This window comes from Macaca mulatta, chromosome 3 (assembly GCF_049350105.2).
Source record: "Macaca mulatta isolate MMU2019108-1 chromosome 3, T2T-MMU8v2.0, whole genome shotgun sequence".
NCBI classification, from domain to species: Eukaryota; Metazoa; Chordata; class Mammalia; order Primates; family Cercopithecidae; genus Macaca; species Macaca mulatta.
Genome location: NC_133408.1, coordinates 171,542,656 through 171,560,245, shown reverse-complemented (window position 1 = coordinate 171,560,245; position 17,590 = coordinate 171,542,656). Strand labels below are relative to the sequence as shown.

General features: G+C 45.7%; 1 long non-coding RNA gene across 1 annotated transcript in view; it reads right to left on the bottom strand.

The window, feature by feature from the left end:
* The window catches only part of LOC144339945 (uncharacterized), a 246,687-nt gene that overhangs the window by 48,929 nt on the left and 180,168 nt on the right, over nucleotides 1-17,590 (bottom strand). The window contains exon 4 of the long non-coding RNA XR_013415573.1: nucleotides 8,457-8,658. This is a non-coding gene — a long non-coding RNA (uncharacterized LOC144339945). The remainder of the gene's footprint in view (nucleotides 1-8,456; nucleotides 8,659-17,590) is intronic.

The following is a 17,590-nucleotide window of genomic DNA, read 5'->3' as shown; positions in this document are numbered from 1 at the left end:
TGCATGTGAAAGAAAAAAGGAGCATTATCTGAGTGCTGGCAAACAAATCACAATGGAATAGAGACACAATTCCCGAGGGTTAATCTGAGTGATAGGCAAGGCTATTTATTTATTTACAGCATTTACCTGACTCCTTCTATCTAAAAGGGACTGACCAAGAACAAAAAGAATTAAAAGTATCACATGAAAAATGTCAGAGGGGGTAGGGAAGGAGAGGTTGCCAGGACTGCAGTGACTTAGTTGTCTCAGACCCAAGAAGAATGAAAACAGGAAGAGCAAGGGAATTTTGCAGTCTCAGTTCCCCCTTCTGCTAGGGTTGCCAGAAAGTATACAAGTTGCCCAGTTCAATTTGAATTCCGCCCCCCCAAAAAACAAATAATTTTTTAGTGTAATTATATCCCATGCAATATTTGGGACATGCTTATCCTAAAAAGTACATTGCTGATTTGAAATTCTAAAGTAGTGGGTATGCTGGATTTTTATTTGCAACTCTACTTGCTGCACAATTATACATACCCCTAATTGCTGCATAATTATCACTGCACAATTTAATTGGCAACCCCACTTGCTGCACAATTATTGTGGACTAGCTATTATGAGAAGGTCAGCAGTCACACAGGTGGGGGAGGGGGTGAATGTGAATCGAGGTGACACATAACTTGGTACCCTGCAAACTGAGAGCAATAGTTAAAGCAGCAGGGGCTGCGGCTTCTTACCAATGAGGGGGTTTATTTGGGGGAATCTCAGTCCAAGGATTCCTACTCTGGAGAAAGCAACAGAGCTATCCAGAGATACGGAGGTGGCTCTTACTGCAGCCTGCATGGGGCCTGGGGCTCTGGGTGTGTGCCAGGATCACTGGGCGAGGAGCCAGAGAGGACATGCACAACTCAGGTAAGGGAAGGCTGTTTCCACTGCAATCTTTCCAGGTAGAATGTGAGCAGGCAGCTGAAGACAGGCTGGTGCTGCAGACCTGGAAAATGATTCTCTCCCTGACCTCGCTTTTGTCAACAAACTGCTTTGCTTTATGTAAAGGAGGGAGAAAAAAAAGAAGGCTTGCTCTCATTACATATACACACACACACACACAGAGCACCTTCCCCAGGTTGTGCCTCAGCAGTCCCTCGAACAATATGTTCTAAATTAATAGCATCAGGAGATAATGGTTTATAAAACAGGAGTTTGTATGCAACCAGGGGAAATGTTCAGCTCCTTATTATATAGCTATATATTTTTTGCAACCAGATTATGAGCAAATGAGGTTAAATGCAAACGCACACGCACACACACACGCACACAGATAAATAGGCTTAAATTTTCTGCTCCCTCAGACGCCCTCCTTTGGTTTTGTTTGGGCTATCACACATGCTTCCACTTTTCTGCTTGTCTGATGTTCCCGCTCACTGTATTTCTCCCCTCATTATTTTCTTTTCCTCTATTTCTTTCTATTTCTCTTCTTTCTTGGTTTTCTTATTATTCATTCTTTGTCTTCCTCTTTGAGGCAGGAAAATGGCTAAATCAAAAATAAATTTCAAATCATAAAATGTTAGGACTGGAAGTTATCTCAGATATCTAGATGGATGTCCTTGTTTTGCAGACAAACTGATGCCCATGAAAGTAAAGAGACAGGCTGGGCACAGTGGCTCATGCCTGTAATCCCAGCACTTTGAAAAGCCAAGGTGGGCAGATTACTTGAGGTCAGGAGTTTGAGACCACCCTGGCCAACATGATGAAGCCCCACCTGTATTAAAAATACAAAATTTAGCCGGGCATGATGGCGGGCTCCTGTAATTCCAGCTACTCAGGAGGCTGAAGCAAGAGAATTGCTTGTACCCAGGAGGTGGAGATTTCAGTGAGCTGAGATCAGGCTACTGAACTCCAGCGTGGGTGACAGAGCAAGACTGTGTCTCAAAAAAAAAAAAAGAGGCCGGGCGCGGTGGCTCAAGCCTGTAATCCCAGCACTTTGGGAGGCCGAGACGGGCGGATCACGACGTCAGGAGTTCGAGACCATCCTGGCTAACACAGTGAAACCCCGTCTCTACTAAAAAATACATAAAACTAGCCGGGCGAGGTGGTGGGCGCCTGTAGTCCCAGCTACTCGGGAGGCTGAGGCAGGAGAATGGCGTAAAAACCCGGGAGGCGGAGCTTGCAATGAGCTGAGATCCGGCCACTGCACTCCAGCCTGGGCGACACAGCAAGACTCCGTCTCAAAAAAAAAAAAAAAAAAAAAAAGAAAGTAAAGAGACTTTGCCAAGGTAAGACCACAGTTTCTAGTACTTAGGTCTTGGGGACAATCTCCTCTATCCCAGTTCAGTTCCCTTTACACTGTCTCAAGCTTTTCCTAGGATGTGACGCCCTTGGATAGGTGGAGTAACCTTCTGATGTGGGGTGAATTAACTCCCCCAAAGAGATATGTCAACATCCTAGCCACTACCACCTGCCATGCCTGTGAAGGTGGCCTTATTTAGAAATATGATTTTAGCAGATGTAATTAAGTCACTTCATACTAGAGTAGGATGGGCCCTAAGATGAGGTCATACTGGAGTGGTGTGGGCCCTTAAATCCAATGACTGGTGTCTTTATAAGAAGGTCCCGTGGGCCGGGCATGGTGGCTCATGCCTGTAATTCCTGCACTTTGGGAGGGCAAGGCGGGTGGATCACCTGAGGTTAGGCATTCAAGACCAGCCTAGCCAGCATGGTGAGACCCCGTCTCTACTAAAAATACAAAACTCAGTCAGGCATGGTGGCAGGCATCTGTAATCCCAGCTACTCGGGAGGCTGAGGCAGGAGAATCACTGAACCCCCGTGAGGTGGAAGTTGCAGTGAACTGAGATCTCGCCATTGTGCTCCAGCCTGGACAACAACAATGAAACTCCATTTTTAAAAAAAGAGGCCCCATGAAAATACAGGCACACAGAGACAGAAGAAGAATACCATGTGGCAAGGGAGGCAGAGACTGGACCAACACAACTACAAGCCAAAGGACACCAAGGAGTGCCAGTGGCCACCAGAAGCCAGGAGGGGAACAAGGAACAGATTCTGCCCCAGGGCCTCCTGCAGGAGCCAACCTTGCTGAAACTTTGATGGTGGATGTCTGCCCTCCAGAAATTTCTGCTGTTTTAAGCACCCAGGTTGTGGTACATTATTAAGGCAGTCACAAGAAACCAGTAGGCCTTCTCAGGCTGGCACAGCTACAGGCACTGACACAGAGACTACAGCGCAGTTGTGCAGACGGAGGGCCCAACCTCTCTCCTCTCTTACATGCTGCCTTGATCCCCTGGAGAAAGGTACCTAATGAATATCTCACATGGCCAAGAGCTTGGGCCTGGTGTTGTTGGGATATGAAGCAGTGCAAGACACAGTCCCTGCCTTCAAGACATTTCTGTAAGACTAAAATAAGGAAGGCCATCCGAAGAGATGGCTGCAGGGGTTCCAAGAAGGGGCCAGGCTGCCACTGTCCCAAATCAAATGATTGTTCAAACTGAAGCTCTATCTAGAGTAAACAGAGCAACCCCATACTTGCTGAATGGGGATCCCCCTGAGACCCAGCTTTGAGGGGAAGCGGACCCTCCAGGGATGCAGGCTGTGTTCCTGATAGGCACCGCTTGGACATTCCTGAGAGCCGGCAGGAGCCCGAGCACTGGAAACTGGATCAGGGCTGTGTTCAAAGGCCTGCGCAGCCTGTCCTGCCACATGCCCATGCTTGAGGAACCTGAACACTTGTCCCAGAGCTGGCCATTGTCCAACACAGTCCCTCTGGTACTTGACCCTGAGCAAGTGAAGAAGGGTGTGGAGGGACTTGGGCAGCAGTGAGGGCAATCTCCACCTTTCCCCTTGTCCCTGAGCTGTCTGAGCGCCTCTCCTTGAGCCTGAACGCACCCCAGTCCTACACTTCCGCCCGGCCTCTGAGCTCTGCAGAACTATCGACTCCCACTCGGAGCTACGGCACACGGCCTGCCGGGCCAGGCCAGAACCAGTGGCTTCCCAGGACCCAGAGGGAGCCTTCCTTCCTACAGGGTGTGAGAGGTCCTGCTCTGTTCCAGAACACAGTGGAAAATGGGGGGCAGGCCAGGAGCTCTGGGGTCCTCTTCCGTTTGGACTCCTAGTAGGTTGCCTGTTCTCGGATCCCAGAAAATTAAAATGTCCTTTATATTAATAACAGGGGCAATAATCTGCCTTAGGTCTTGAATCCAAGCAGAATCCAGTCAGTGTAGCTCTCCCGGCAGACGCTGGTCTGTCTTGCTGATAATGAAGGAAGCAGACGGGGATCAGAGGGGAAAACCAGGTTGGTCTGTGTAGTCAGAGGATTTGCAAGGGAAGGGGGGCTGGAATTAAAATTAAATATTAGGAAGTGGAGAAATCGCATGTGAAAAGACAGGCCTGAAAGCGATTCAGGAATTGATGAAGCTAGAGAGAGAGGGGGAGAGAGAGCGTGCGAGAGAGAATGACAGCTGGGTGGGCTGCTGAGTACATTATTAATCTGAAATCAGATTATAGCTTTCCCTCCTGAATTAATTCTGGGGAGAGTACATGGGGAGGGGGTAGGGGCTGCTGATAGCAGTGGGTTTTCCTTGAGCATTTATTTTTTATTCTACTTTCTTGTCGTTTAGTTCTTGAGTTGGGGCTTTTCTGGATAGGGAGGGAGGTTGGTGAGTGATTAAGAGTTAAAGGGAAATAGCAGGAGGAACAATGAATAAAAGGAATCCTCTGTATGCAACTCAAGGGAAAGTCCAGGATCAGATTAGATTGCTTTTGCCCCATTTCTTGAATTAAAAGATCAAAAACAGGAACGTCTTTTTCTTTTTGTCCAGAAAATGAGGTGTGCAAAAGAATGGTCTCTTCCCACAGTTTTAGTTTACACAGAGCATGTCCCTCCCAATCAGTCCCATGGGTGTCTCCCGGTTCTTCAGTATGGGAGCAGTAGGATCTCCTTGAGATCCTCAAAGTGAGGTTTGAATATACCACATCATTGCTATTTTAAGGCAGACCATCCCAGCCATGCCCCCAACTTAGTGAAAACTCATCTACCTGTTTTCACATGATGTAGAGGAAAAAAAAAAAGAAGTAATTGTATTTATTTGTGTAAAACCTGTCCCATAGCCAAGCAATTCTAATTGTCAGAAAGCCATCCCTTTCACACACTGAGCTTCCCAGTGACCTCATTGCTTTCACCCCTAGAGGTCTGCTCCCTTCTGGTTGGCGGCCACTCTCACAGAACATGGTGGCTATCTTGCCCAGTGTGTTTCTCTGTGTTAAATCAGGCTAGATTCTTGACTCTTCCTTATATAGCATTTTCCAGATCTGTTAGCTACAGTTTGCCCCTTTCCCCTTTAAAATACGGTCCCTATAACAGAAACTGATAACAGAAACGTAAACAGAAACTGATTTTCTTCCCTTCGTCTTTCTTTCCTCCAATCCATTCTCTACACTGCCACTAGAGCAATTATTACAAAATTCACACCCCACCCAGTAACCCACTGCTGGGCAAAACGCTTCAACAGCTCCCACTGCCTACAAGAAAAATACTGCTACTCCCTAGCATCTTCCAGAGCCCCCTCTTTCCTCTGACTACTCCAACAGCCTAACCAGGGTCCTGAATCCGTTATTACCCAGCCACTCCATAATCCATTCGCTACAGCAGGATTTATCATCTTCTCAAATTATATTCCAAAGGCCCAGTATTTTGAGAGGCTGAGATAAGAGAATCACTTGAGCCCAGGAGTTTGAGACAAGCCTGGGCAACACAGCAAGACTCCATTTCTACAAAAAAAATTAAAAGTTAGCCAGGCATGGTGGTGCGCACCTGTAGTCCCAGCTACTTGGGAGGTTGAAGTGGGAAGATTGCTTGAGCCAGGGAACTCAAGGCAGCAATGAGCTTTGATCTCACCACTGTACTCCAGCATGGGTGACGGAGTGAGACCCTGTCTCTAAAAAAATAAAAATCAAAACAAAAACCAAGTATTGGCCGGGCACAGTGGCTTACACCTATAATCCCAGCACACTGGGAGGCTGAGGCAGGCAGATCACAAGCTCAAGAGATCGAGACCATCCTGGCCAACATGGTGAAATCCCGTCTCTACTAAAAATACAAAAATTAGCCAGGTGTGGTGGCATGCACCTGTAATCCCAGCTACTTGGGAGGCTGAGACAGGAGAATTGCTTGAACCCAAGAGGCAGAGGTTGCAGTGAGCCAAGATCATGCCAATGCACTCCAGACAGAGCGAGACTGCATCTCAAAACAAAACAAAATCAAACAAACAAACAAAAAACACAAAGTATTACCCCTATTTACACCTCATTAATGAATCTCCGTTGTGCTTGGACAACGGAGCAAACCCAAATTCCTTCCTAAACCCGACAGGGTCCTGCATGATGTAGCCCATACCTGCCTCTCCAACGCCTCTAACACTCCTCCTCACCCACACCCCAATTTCAGTCCTTATTTCAGTTCACCCTCTTTCCTGCTGCACACCTTTCTCTCATGCTGTTTCCTCTGCCTGGAATGTGCTTCCCTCAATCCTCACATGGCTAGTTCCTTCTCATTACTCCTGCGTCAACTGGATGTCACCTCCTCAGAGAGGCCCCCCTTGACCACCATATGAAAATAGCATCCTCCCTCACCACACATACGTAACTTTAAATTACAGCACTGGATCAAATTTGTAACTTGAGGGTTGGCTTCTTTCTTGTCTATTTATCGTCTGACCCTCTCATTGGAATGTGACCTGCACAAACCAGAAACCAGGAGAGTTTGTTCATCAGTTTATACCCAGTATCTCATCTCGTATCTTGTGCATAGATTATGCTCAAGAAAATATTTGTTGTTGAATGAATGAAGGTCTCAAATTCCAAATACCCTTATGTCCCATCCTCCTGCTGCTCCACTCACTCCCTAAAATCCAGGTCAAGAATTCAATACAAAGTCATCTCTGACTTCAAGAAACAGAGGTCACCATTCCTTCCATGCACGCAGGAAACAATAACTGGATGTCCACTTGGTGCCATGCATGACGATAGACACTGAGAACCTTGGAATAAATCAACACGCATCCCTGGACCTCGAGGATCCTGCAGCCTAGTGGACATACCATGGGAACACACTCCCTAGGGTTTACCCTCTGCCTTAGGCTGCCTTGGGCCTGCTGCTCTGCGATGTTTGCATTCACACAAAAGACCCGTCTCACTCAAAAAAAAAAAGAAAAAAAAAAAGCCCTCCCTGGAGAAAGCCCAGCTATTTATTGAGTGCCACCTGCCACATGGGTTAGTCCAGCCCCAGATTTTTCCTTTATGGCCAACCCCATTTCAACCACAGCTGATATCCCATCTGACCCTTCACAACTGTTGAGAAATGAGGGGCAATAAATCGCCATCCACTGGCCCAGCCTGGCTCCCTGCCACCGCACTGCAACCGTCACCGCCTCTGCCTCCACACTTCAGAAGAAAGACTTTACAGGAGCCGCAGATGATGCCGAACTTCAATTAGGCCCTGCTGGCAAATTAGTCACGCAGGGTGACATTTTCCAATCATAGACATTAGCATCCCCCTAATTATGAAATTGTGGAGCTAACATGTTTGGGAGAAAATAAGACCAGTGTTCTCAGCATCACAAGTGTGTGTTTGCACACACACATGCACACACACACACATGCACACGCATGCACACGGGACCATGGGACACTGCCATTTACCTCTGCCCTAACATTGTTTAAAGTTAACTTTGCCTTTGCTTAGAAGGAGAGATGAAAACCACATGAAGGAAATCCTTAAATCTCAGCGACTATTTCTAAGAATTTCACAAAGAGAATTGCATAAAACAATGGCTGTTGGATGCAGCTGGAAACCATCATTCTTAGCAAACTATCACAAGAACAGAAAACCAAACACCGCATGTTCTCACTCATAGGTGGGAACTGAACAATGAGATCACTTGGACTCGGGAAGGGGGACATCACACACCGGGGCCTATCATGAGGAGGGGGGAGGGGGGAGGGATTGCATTGGGAGTTATACCTGATGTAAATGACAAGTTGTTGGGTGCTGACGAGTTGATGGGTGCAGCACAGCAACATGGCACAAGTATACATATGTAACAAACCTGCACGTTATGCACATGTACCCTAGAACTTAAAGTATTATTATAATAATAATAATAAAAACAACGGCTGAAATACTGAGGGCATTAAACCAGGCTGAGATTACACTCTCTGCTCTTTAGATTCAGGCCTGGAAGCTAAAAGCACTTACATGGGGATGGGATGTAAGTTTACCATGCTCTTACTCTGTGACTTTGTGGAACTCGTGGAAACTGAGCTCTCCTCCCACACCTAGAACTCATTCATTCAACAAAGACTTATTGAGTGTCTACTGGGTGCCAGGCACTGATGGAAGCACTCAGGATTCATGGTGTACAAGGAACTCTAATGCATATGTGCACACGCGAACAATGATCAATGCTTACATAGCTTGGACAACACGAGGGTGTCAGGCAGCACAGCAGTGATGTTCATTACTCTGATGTTCGCCAGGCAGGACTGCTTGATGCAACTGCCTCTGGAGCTGTTCCTGCTTCGAAAGGCAGCTCTTCCCAGGTCAAGGTCTACCTTTAGCCACTCTTCCTCGCTGGGATCTCCCATAGCCAAGTATTCAATACATTTTGGTCACTAGAAAGGAATGAAGGTTTAGAGAGTATAAACATAGTCTTAAGTATATAAATAAGCAGATATAGGCAGTGTATTTCCATATTAAAGGCAAGAGAAATAGAGGATAAGTGATTTATGCAAAGTTAAACCAAGCTTATAGCAAAGTTATTATATATGTGTTTGCATACATATACACATATATACACACACTTACACATATGGATATATATGGGTGTATTTTATTTATATATGTGCTATATTTATACATGTGTGTATGTGTGTGTGTATGTTTATATATCCACTTACTTATTCTGTTTATCTCAGGGGTTTCTTGAAGGAGTAAATAAGTATGTAAATTCCCTACCAAAGGGTCTAGCACATAGTAGGCATCCAGAAAGCATTAGCTATAATTGCTGTCTTTGCTTTATGACCATCTGAATGTGACGACAAGCCAGGCTCCTCCACCCTGCACCATCTGGTACTGCATTTCTGAAGGCTACATCTGCACTTGCAGCTCTACTAACATAAAGCCTGCAGCTTCATCATAACACGGCTGCCTGATCCAGCCTGGAGATGCCACCTGCCTCCTTTACAGTAGGAGCCACCCTATCCTATCCTATGGGTACCTTAGCAGGGAAGGGACAGCCACCATCATCATGCCTGCAAACCCAGCACTGTCCTCTGTCAAGCATGTAAAATACAGTTACTCATTTGTATTCGCTTTTTGCCATGTCCTCCTTCCTCCCATCTGATGTCACCTGTCTATGCACACTCAATCAGGGGACAGACAACGATCGAAGCTGGAGACCACCCAGGAGCTCAGCATGCCGGGAGGCTGGCTGGAGCTATGTGCAATCAATCTCTTGTCTGTCCACTCTCCATTGCTCCAAGCACACTGGCTCTGGTTAAGAGCCAGCAATAGGACTTCTAGTCCAGTGTTCTTTGACTCATCACTCTCTCCCCTTCTGAGCTATATCCCAGACAGAGCCCAGTCCCCTCCCCATGGCATGCTGCCAGTCATGAAGACGTCACTGGAATGTCTCGTCTTTTATTTTTTTAATGCTGCTCCCTGTCGCCACAGATTGATCTGCCAGTTAAATATTTAGACATGCTCATCCGCCTTAGTCATAAAACACTGCTTGACTTTGAGCAATGAGCAAGGAGGTACTGAGGCTGCAGCTATTCCCTGCCTGGGACATGGGGAGAGATGGAGGCAATGACAAGAAGAGCACTTCACCCCCTGGGTCTGCGTATCTCTGCCAAAATCCAAGCAACTGAACTTGAGCAAGTTCCACACCTCACCTCCAGAGCTTGAGGGGGCTCATGGGGCAGTGGGTTCCTATCTTAAGTGGCCAAGGTCATCAGTTCTGCTCAATCACATCCACTGGCCTGGCTCAGACAGTCCCATTCTGCCCCAGCCTTCCCAATTAGCAAATGGCCTTCCTGTCAGCTGGCTCATTTAATCCTCACAGTATCTGTAGGAAAGCTAAGAGTGCTGGCAACATGGCATGACACCCATTATCTCACTTAATTGTCACAACAATCCCCCATGAAATGGGAATTCTTGTCCCAATTTACAAGTGAGAAAGCTGACAGTCACAGAGGTTAAGTGAATGCTCAGCCCAAGGTCACTCAGGAGGGAGTGAGGGATCTACTACTAGAACTACCTCGACACCCATGTGAACCCAATGTGTTCTTTCCACCACACAGCCACAGACAGTCACCAAATAGCCATAGAAGGTCACCACCAAAGTAGACCCTCTGAATTAATTCATTATCACCTTGGCCAAAACTCCCCATTATTCCTCTGTGAGTTCTGCAGAAGGTCAAGGTCCTTCCTGGGAAATATTGCTTGCCTCCTAATCATAGGAAGAGATATAGGGCCAAAGGAATGGAACACCTGAGCTCCCTGCCTGAACTTCCGAACAACTAAACTATACGACAATTTCAGAGCCACGGCCGTCAAAGCCCGAGGGCCCTGTTCCAGGCTGTCTGCAATAACGTGAACTTCAGAATGCGGATCATCATTAGCAACTCTTCAAAGGCAGCCTATAAGGACCCTGGGTGACATAAGGGCAAGGTGGGCAAAGTGGGCCACAGAGAACAGTGTGATATGGAGGCTATTGGACACTCCTGAGCCCACAATGCCTCCAGCCCAGTGTTTGCTCTGACAGTGAAAAAGGTTTGCAAAGAAACCCTTCTTTTCATTCTCTTGTTTCAAAAATAAGCAGGTTCTCGGTCATCTAAGCAGTTGGCAATTGGGGAAGGGGTTGGGGACTGGGGGACAGGGTGTAGAAGCAGGGGCTGGAAGGTTGGAACTGTCCAACAGTCCAAGAAGCACAAGACAAGTTCTGCTTGAGACCAAAGACTCCAGCTAGAGAAGCAACCACTATAGTGCCCAGCTTCTGCGGGGAACAGCCAGAGGAAAGCTAATGGTTATTGAATCTTACTTTCTCACTCTCCACTTGGAGAAATTGAGGCTTTGAGAGAATTTTAAATGCCTTCCAGAGGGTCACTTGGATTTCCTAAGTCCCAGCCAGCACTCACATTTGTCTCTGGAAAACCAGCCCAGTGATTACTATCTAGGAGATACTCCACGACTCCCCGAAGATACTAACGTGAGTATAAGAGTGAAGGTCACAGTCTTCGGTTATAGGAGTGTTTGATCAAGGAAGAAAGAGAAGGAGAATGGAAAATGCTAAGAAAAATAAAAATAAAAGATGCTGCATGGGTCTAAAAGGATCTACTTTGTCATTTTATACCTTTCCAATATGTGCAGTGGTCTATATTCAGGCATTAGAGTCTGCAATATTTGTCTCTAGTGGCCACCCAGGTTACATGTTTGTCCAAAATTATACATCCTTAAGCTGAGTTTTTGTTAAAATGGTAAAGCAATAAAGCCATAATATTTTATGATGAGATCAGAGTGATACACCCAAAAAGCAGCATTTCACTCCCACCAACTTCTTCCTAAACCAGTCCAAAAGGAGCAGAATTGCATTTCCTCAGGATTCCCTCTTACTCATAGGTAAAGCCCCTCTAACTCTCCCCTCCTTATTGATATTTGTCTGCTGAGAAAAAAATGGAACTCTCTACCACCTCTCAGAAGTGGTGACCAGATTTCACAAGTTTCAAAAATATACTCAGAATAACACTTACATGACCCACCAGATTGGGCCTGGATCATTAAGCCTCACCCTTCTAGAACATCTCAGTAGCAGGGAGCTCACGAGAAATAGCAGCAAATCCCTTTTTCATTGCATTCATTGATTCCCAAGAGTCTAAAAGAGGGGTTCACCTACCTTACTCTTGGGAGAAAACATGCTTCCTCAATTAGAGGAGAGTGAACCCTTCTGCCCACACTTTGAAGCACATCTCCACCCCACAGTAGCTCCTCCAAAATTGGTCAAAGCCTCATATTCATCAAGCCACATGGTGCCAGCAGGCAGGATGGCTGCGTTGTAAAGTGACGCACATCAGAAATAATTTTCTATGCCGAATGGGTGAGTGGATTAGTCAAGACTTTTTTGACTACAAGTCTACAACAAAGCAATTTAAGATAAGAAGAAAGGTGAATTATTGTAGCCACAAATCCCAAGAGTGGAACCTAATGCAAGCCTATCTAGACCAAGAATGTCATCAGGTATCTATCTATCTATCTACTAATCTCTTGCTCCATCTCTCAAACTCCTTTTGCAACTCTTCCATCTCTCAACCCTGCTTTTCTCTGGGTGTTAGCTTCAACTTCCTTCTTACCATGTACAGTCCTCCTCCATGGCACGGACAGAGGCCTCAGGTGACTCTACATTTATAGCACTTCAGTTGGTAACACCCAAGAAGGAGGAAGACCTCCTCTTTCCCAGGTCCATGGATCAGCCTTGCTTGAGTCACATCCATGTTCCTGGATCAATGTGGCCATGACAAGGCAGGAATGCAGATACTGTAACTGGTGGCCTCTACAAGAATGACAAGGAATGGAAGAGAGGCAGTCTCCCAAAAGAAATGGCAGTGCCATTGCCAGAAAAAAAGATAGGGACAAGTATATTGGATGTCCACATAGAAAGACAGGCTAGTTGTTCTTTCTTCATGAGACTAGTTTTAAAAAGTGGACTCAGAAATTTCTACAGAAGGCCAGGTGCGGTGGCTCATGCTTGTAATCCCAACACCTTGGGAAGCCGAGGCAGGCAGATTGCCCAAGGTCAGGAGTTTGAGACCAGCCTGAACCAACATGGCAAAACCCTGCCTCTACTAAAAATACCAAAATTAGCCAAGTATGGTGGTATGTGCCTGTAATCCCGGCTACTTGAGAGGCTGAAGTAGGAGAATCACTTGAACCCAGGAGACGGAGGTTGTAGTGAGCCAAGATTGCACCACTGCACTCCAGCCTGGGCAACAGAGCAAGACTCTGTCTCAACAAAATAAAAAAAAGAAAGAAATTTCTACAGAATATTTACATTCTAGATGTAAAGAATAGGAAATAGGAAGCTAAACTTGGGCCTCATGATCTCCAAACCAGATTTTTGCAGAGAAGGCTGGCCTTTGGAGTGTCAGTTTTCCTAGCTACTAATGAAGTCATAGGTTTTCCCATTTGACTCTTGTTCCCTGTGAATATCCTTCCTCAGTCAGGAGCCTTGAAGGAGATAAACGGTGGAAAGTAGGATTCAGAGACAACATTTTATTCACATCTCTGGCAGTCTCTCAACTCTCTGTGCCCTGCCCCCTCTCTAAAAGTTCCTCTTGAACCCACACTTGTAAAGGCCAAATGGAAGAGATAAAGGAGAAGAGAGTAAAGCAGGATGTGCAGTCAAGAGAGGTTGGCACGTGCTCACAGCCGGGAGGCCGACTTCAAAAGATGCTGAAGAGAGTGCTGGAGTGTCTCCCCCATCACACCTGCCTGCATGTCAGCAACATGCAAAGTCTGCAGTGGGTGAGTCTTGCAGACTGTGGCTGATGATGTTGATGACAATAACCGATGATTCAGGGATGAACATTTTTTCCATCACTTGCCAGGTGAGTGACCCAGGGCAAGTTACTTAACATCTATGATCCTCAATTTCCACATCTGTAAAATGGGAATAGTGATTGTTACCAATCTCACAGAGTTGTCATGAAAATTAAATGAGATAATGCCTTAAAACAGGGCGGGCACAGTGGTTCATAGCTGTAACCCTAACAGTTTGGGAGGCCAAGATGGGAGAATCACATGAGCCCAGGATTTGAGACCAGCCTGGGCAGCACAGGGAGACCTTATCTCTACAAAAAAATTAAAAAGTTAGCCAGGTGTGGTGGCATGTGCCTCTAGTCTCAGCTACTCAGGAAGTTGAGATAGAAGGATTACTTGAGCCTGGGAGGTCAAGGCTGCAGGGAGCCATGACCATGCCACTGCACTCCAACCTGGGCAACAGAGCAAGACTTTGTCTCAAAAAAGTTGCTTAGAACCGTACCTGGAACATGATAAACTCTCAACAAGTATTAGGTACGCTGTTACCATTAGCAGCAAGATCTATGTTCAGTCTTTAAACTGAAAAAAAAAAGTGTCTCAATCATATATGCACTATTTTTCAAGTGTGTTATTTTCATGAATTAAATATAAACTCATTGAAAATTGTTACTGAATACAGTGTACCCTACAGTAATTATGTATCTTCTCAATCAGTCAACATTCAGGTGCAGTTACTCCCATGTTGAGATTCCTTTCTTCCAATTAAAAGAATCTTCATATTCAAAAAAGGTTGAGAAGTACCAACACATATCACAATGTTGTCTCTACAGTGACTTCAACCCCAGAGAAGTCATGCCTCCAATGCAAAGTTTAGGACTTGATCTCTTACCTTTTCAAAGAAAGATGCTCTTTTTCTATTGCCCTTTGCTACCGTTGCTTGCAAAGAAATTAAGTAGAATTCATGGCATCAGCAAGCATTAAATATCCCCATCTGTCCTGCCTACCCTAGGAGTTTTGCGCACCTGGATTTTTCTCTCCTACCCATGATGGATGGCCAGGAGCCACACTGTCAGAATGACTTCCAATCCATAAATAGCTCTGCCATTTAGATGCCATGGGGATAACATTAATACCAAACACAAAGGCTAAATAAAAAGCCTTTAGCAACTGAATGGCCCTTAGATTTCAGAGTTATCGATCCAGTGGAGCCTGCTAAGTTATTATGGCTAAAGCTCTGCTCAGAGAAATCTGTGATCCTGAGAAAAGTTAGCAAAAGTCATAGTCACCTTTAACTACAAAGTGCAGTGAGAGGACTCCAGGGCAGCTAATTACCCCATCCACTCTGGCACATCCCAAAGGCTGTGTCCATTCCTCTGCATCTGGTCTGGGGAATGGCTCTGTGGCTCAGTTTCCCCAGATCAACAATAGTTCAAAATGTACGGTGCTTTTAACTTTTGATTTCAGTCTCACAACAACTCTCCCAGATGGGATGGACATTATGACATTTCTGTATCATAACGAACAAATTAAGAAACAAAAGGTCACGTGAGTTGCCCAAGATCAAGTAATATGTGACAGACAGAGCTGGGACAAGAACGGCAGTCCCCATGTCCCCCCAGCTACAGAAGCCCCAGATTGGTTCCTGGAACCTGCAACTAGTTCTTTGCATCATCTCCTAAGGCCTTCTTTGATTGAGGGCTTAGACTCCATCTGGTGCTGGGAGTTGCTATCACCTAGAATAATTTATACCTCTTTCCCTTAATAACCTCCCCAACTTCAGGTCTGAAGTAAGTTTGTCATACTGCTTTAGGCTAACTGTTGAGCAAAAGCACTGGGGTGGCCACCAGCAAATGCTGCTTGGTGCAGGCTGGCACTCATGGGCAGAAGGGGCTGAATTTGCCTTGGTTCTCTAGCATCCTGCACAAAGCCATGCTGGGATTGGGTTGCAGGATCACAGGGGGTGAGATGGAGGGAGGGTGTGTCAGCAGAGGGACCCCACTCCCTACACCTCTCCTTTTAAGGGACAAGCATGAGAGGGGCCATGGAAGTGAGGCAAAAACTGTCTGAGATTGGCTGCAAAATGTCCTGAGCTTGGGCACCAGCTATTTACAGGAGTCACAGGGAAGGCTAGCAGCCCTGCTTCTGGATGTAGGAGGCTGAGAAGTTGAGGGTGTGCAGCACCTCCTGCTGGAGGGGGCAGGGGAGCCCTGAGCCCTGCTAGCTTGTTACCAAGCTACCCGAAGAGATATTGGGGACAAATCGTCAGTGGCCAACACTGCTTGTTCCCCATATTTGCATTTTTGGACTGTCAGTCTCGCCCCATGATGGGGGATAGAATAAGGAAGAAAGGGAACATAAAAGATATCTCTAGGGCTCCAAGGCCATGTAAAGAAACCACAATACAAAGCCCACTCACCACAATGGCCCCTTCTCTGGGAGAAGTCCTGAAATGTGGCCATTGACCCCCCAGCCTTCACCATGGCTGACTGATCCATTTGTACACCCCTAAGTAAATCTGGTTTAATCACATTTTCTTCCAACAGAAGATTTATCTTGTGGGATGGTGAGATCTCAAGAAATGTGAAAACGGGGTTGCACCATGGCAGGACAAGGTGATAAGGTCTAGGTTCTCCTATTGCGGGGTCTCCGGGCATGCCCCAGTTTTTCCCCTCTCTGAGTCTCAGTGGTTTCACGTGCTTCTTTGAGCCCATGAAATTCACCAGTGTTCCTTTAAAAATGTCCCTTTTGTTTAAGCCACCCAGAATTGATTTCTGCTGTTGCAGGGGCAGAGGAAGGATATCTTAATTAATATGCATGGAATAACTATTTTCAAACTCTTCTGTATTATACTCATATGTAAAACATCCTGAAGAAAAACACTTGGTTCCTTTCATGAATCTCTGCAACAAACCTTTTTAAAATTAAAAACCTTTTTACAATTAGCAGAGAACCATGATGCTCTGTAATTTTCATTAATGTAAAAGATATGTTAGTAGAGATAGAGAAGAAGGTTGGATACAGAAAGGTTTGTTATAGGCTCAAAGACTCACTCCTTAAGGGATTTTTCTCTCTGTTTGTAATCAGAGTGGGAGCAACCAAAGGGAGGCGGGAATAGAGTCCAGGGACAATAGCACCTGGTTGCAGGTTGGGAGAACCCAGGTTCAACTCCAAGCACCTCCCACCTCACTTGACCTTCAGGAGGCAGGGTGGGGCACAGGCTCTACCGCCACTCTTCAGCCATGTGATCTTGTGCTGTTTCTAAGTCACAGCATCCTCACTGGCTGGCAGTAAGGAAGTGCTCAAAAAGCATTTGCAGCTGTTATTATTGTGTTATATTCTAGAACCACTCTCAATCAGATGGTTAGCTAGAGAGAAAGAGGGATGGGAAAGGTATTCTAGAAGCAAAACTTGGAGAAATTTTTGAAAAATGGTTTGTTTTTGTGAAGGAGCTGTTATCCTCTAGAACTAATTAGAGAAATGATGAAACACTTAACGCTTTGCCTCCGATAAATCATAAGCAGGGTTATTAGAAGGATCAGCAGGAGAGGAGTTAGAAGTGATTTTCCGAAAAACCGTACACCAGCCTAAGGACATTTTTGACACTTGAACCACCAAAAGAAAGTTAAGTGTTCTCCTTGAGTTGAGTAGGGAGACCAACATGAGGCCACAGTGATAATTAATGACCCAGGGGAATGAGATAAAAAGGTACTTAATTTGAAGACAGACATTTATATTTCTTTTAATATTGTTCCATATCATTTCCCTTGTTTTATCTCATAATTAAGAACCGTAGTTATATTGACAAAGGGTTATGTTTCTGAAGGAAAACTTAAAAGGTTTGGCCAAATGCTACATTTCTATTTTATGCCAATAATAAGGGGGGTGGGACTGGATTCAGAACTGGTTCTTTCCTGACTGTGATGGCAGCACGGCAGTGGAGCAAGGTACGAGCTCAGGCCTTTCGTGGGGACCCTTCCCCTAACTCTGGGTGTCTTTTAGGTTGCTGTCGGA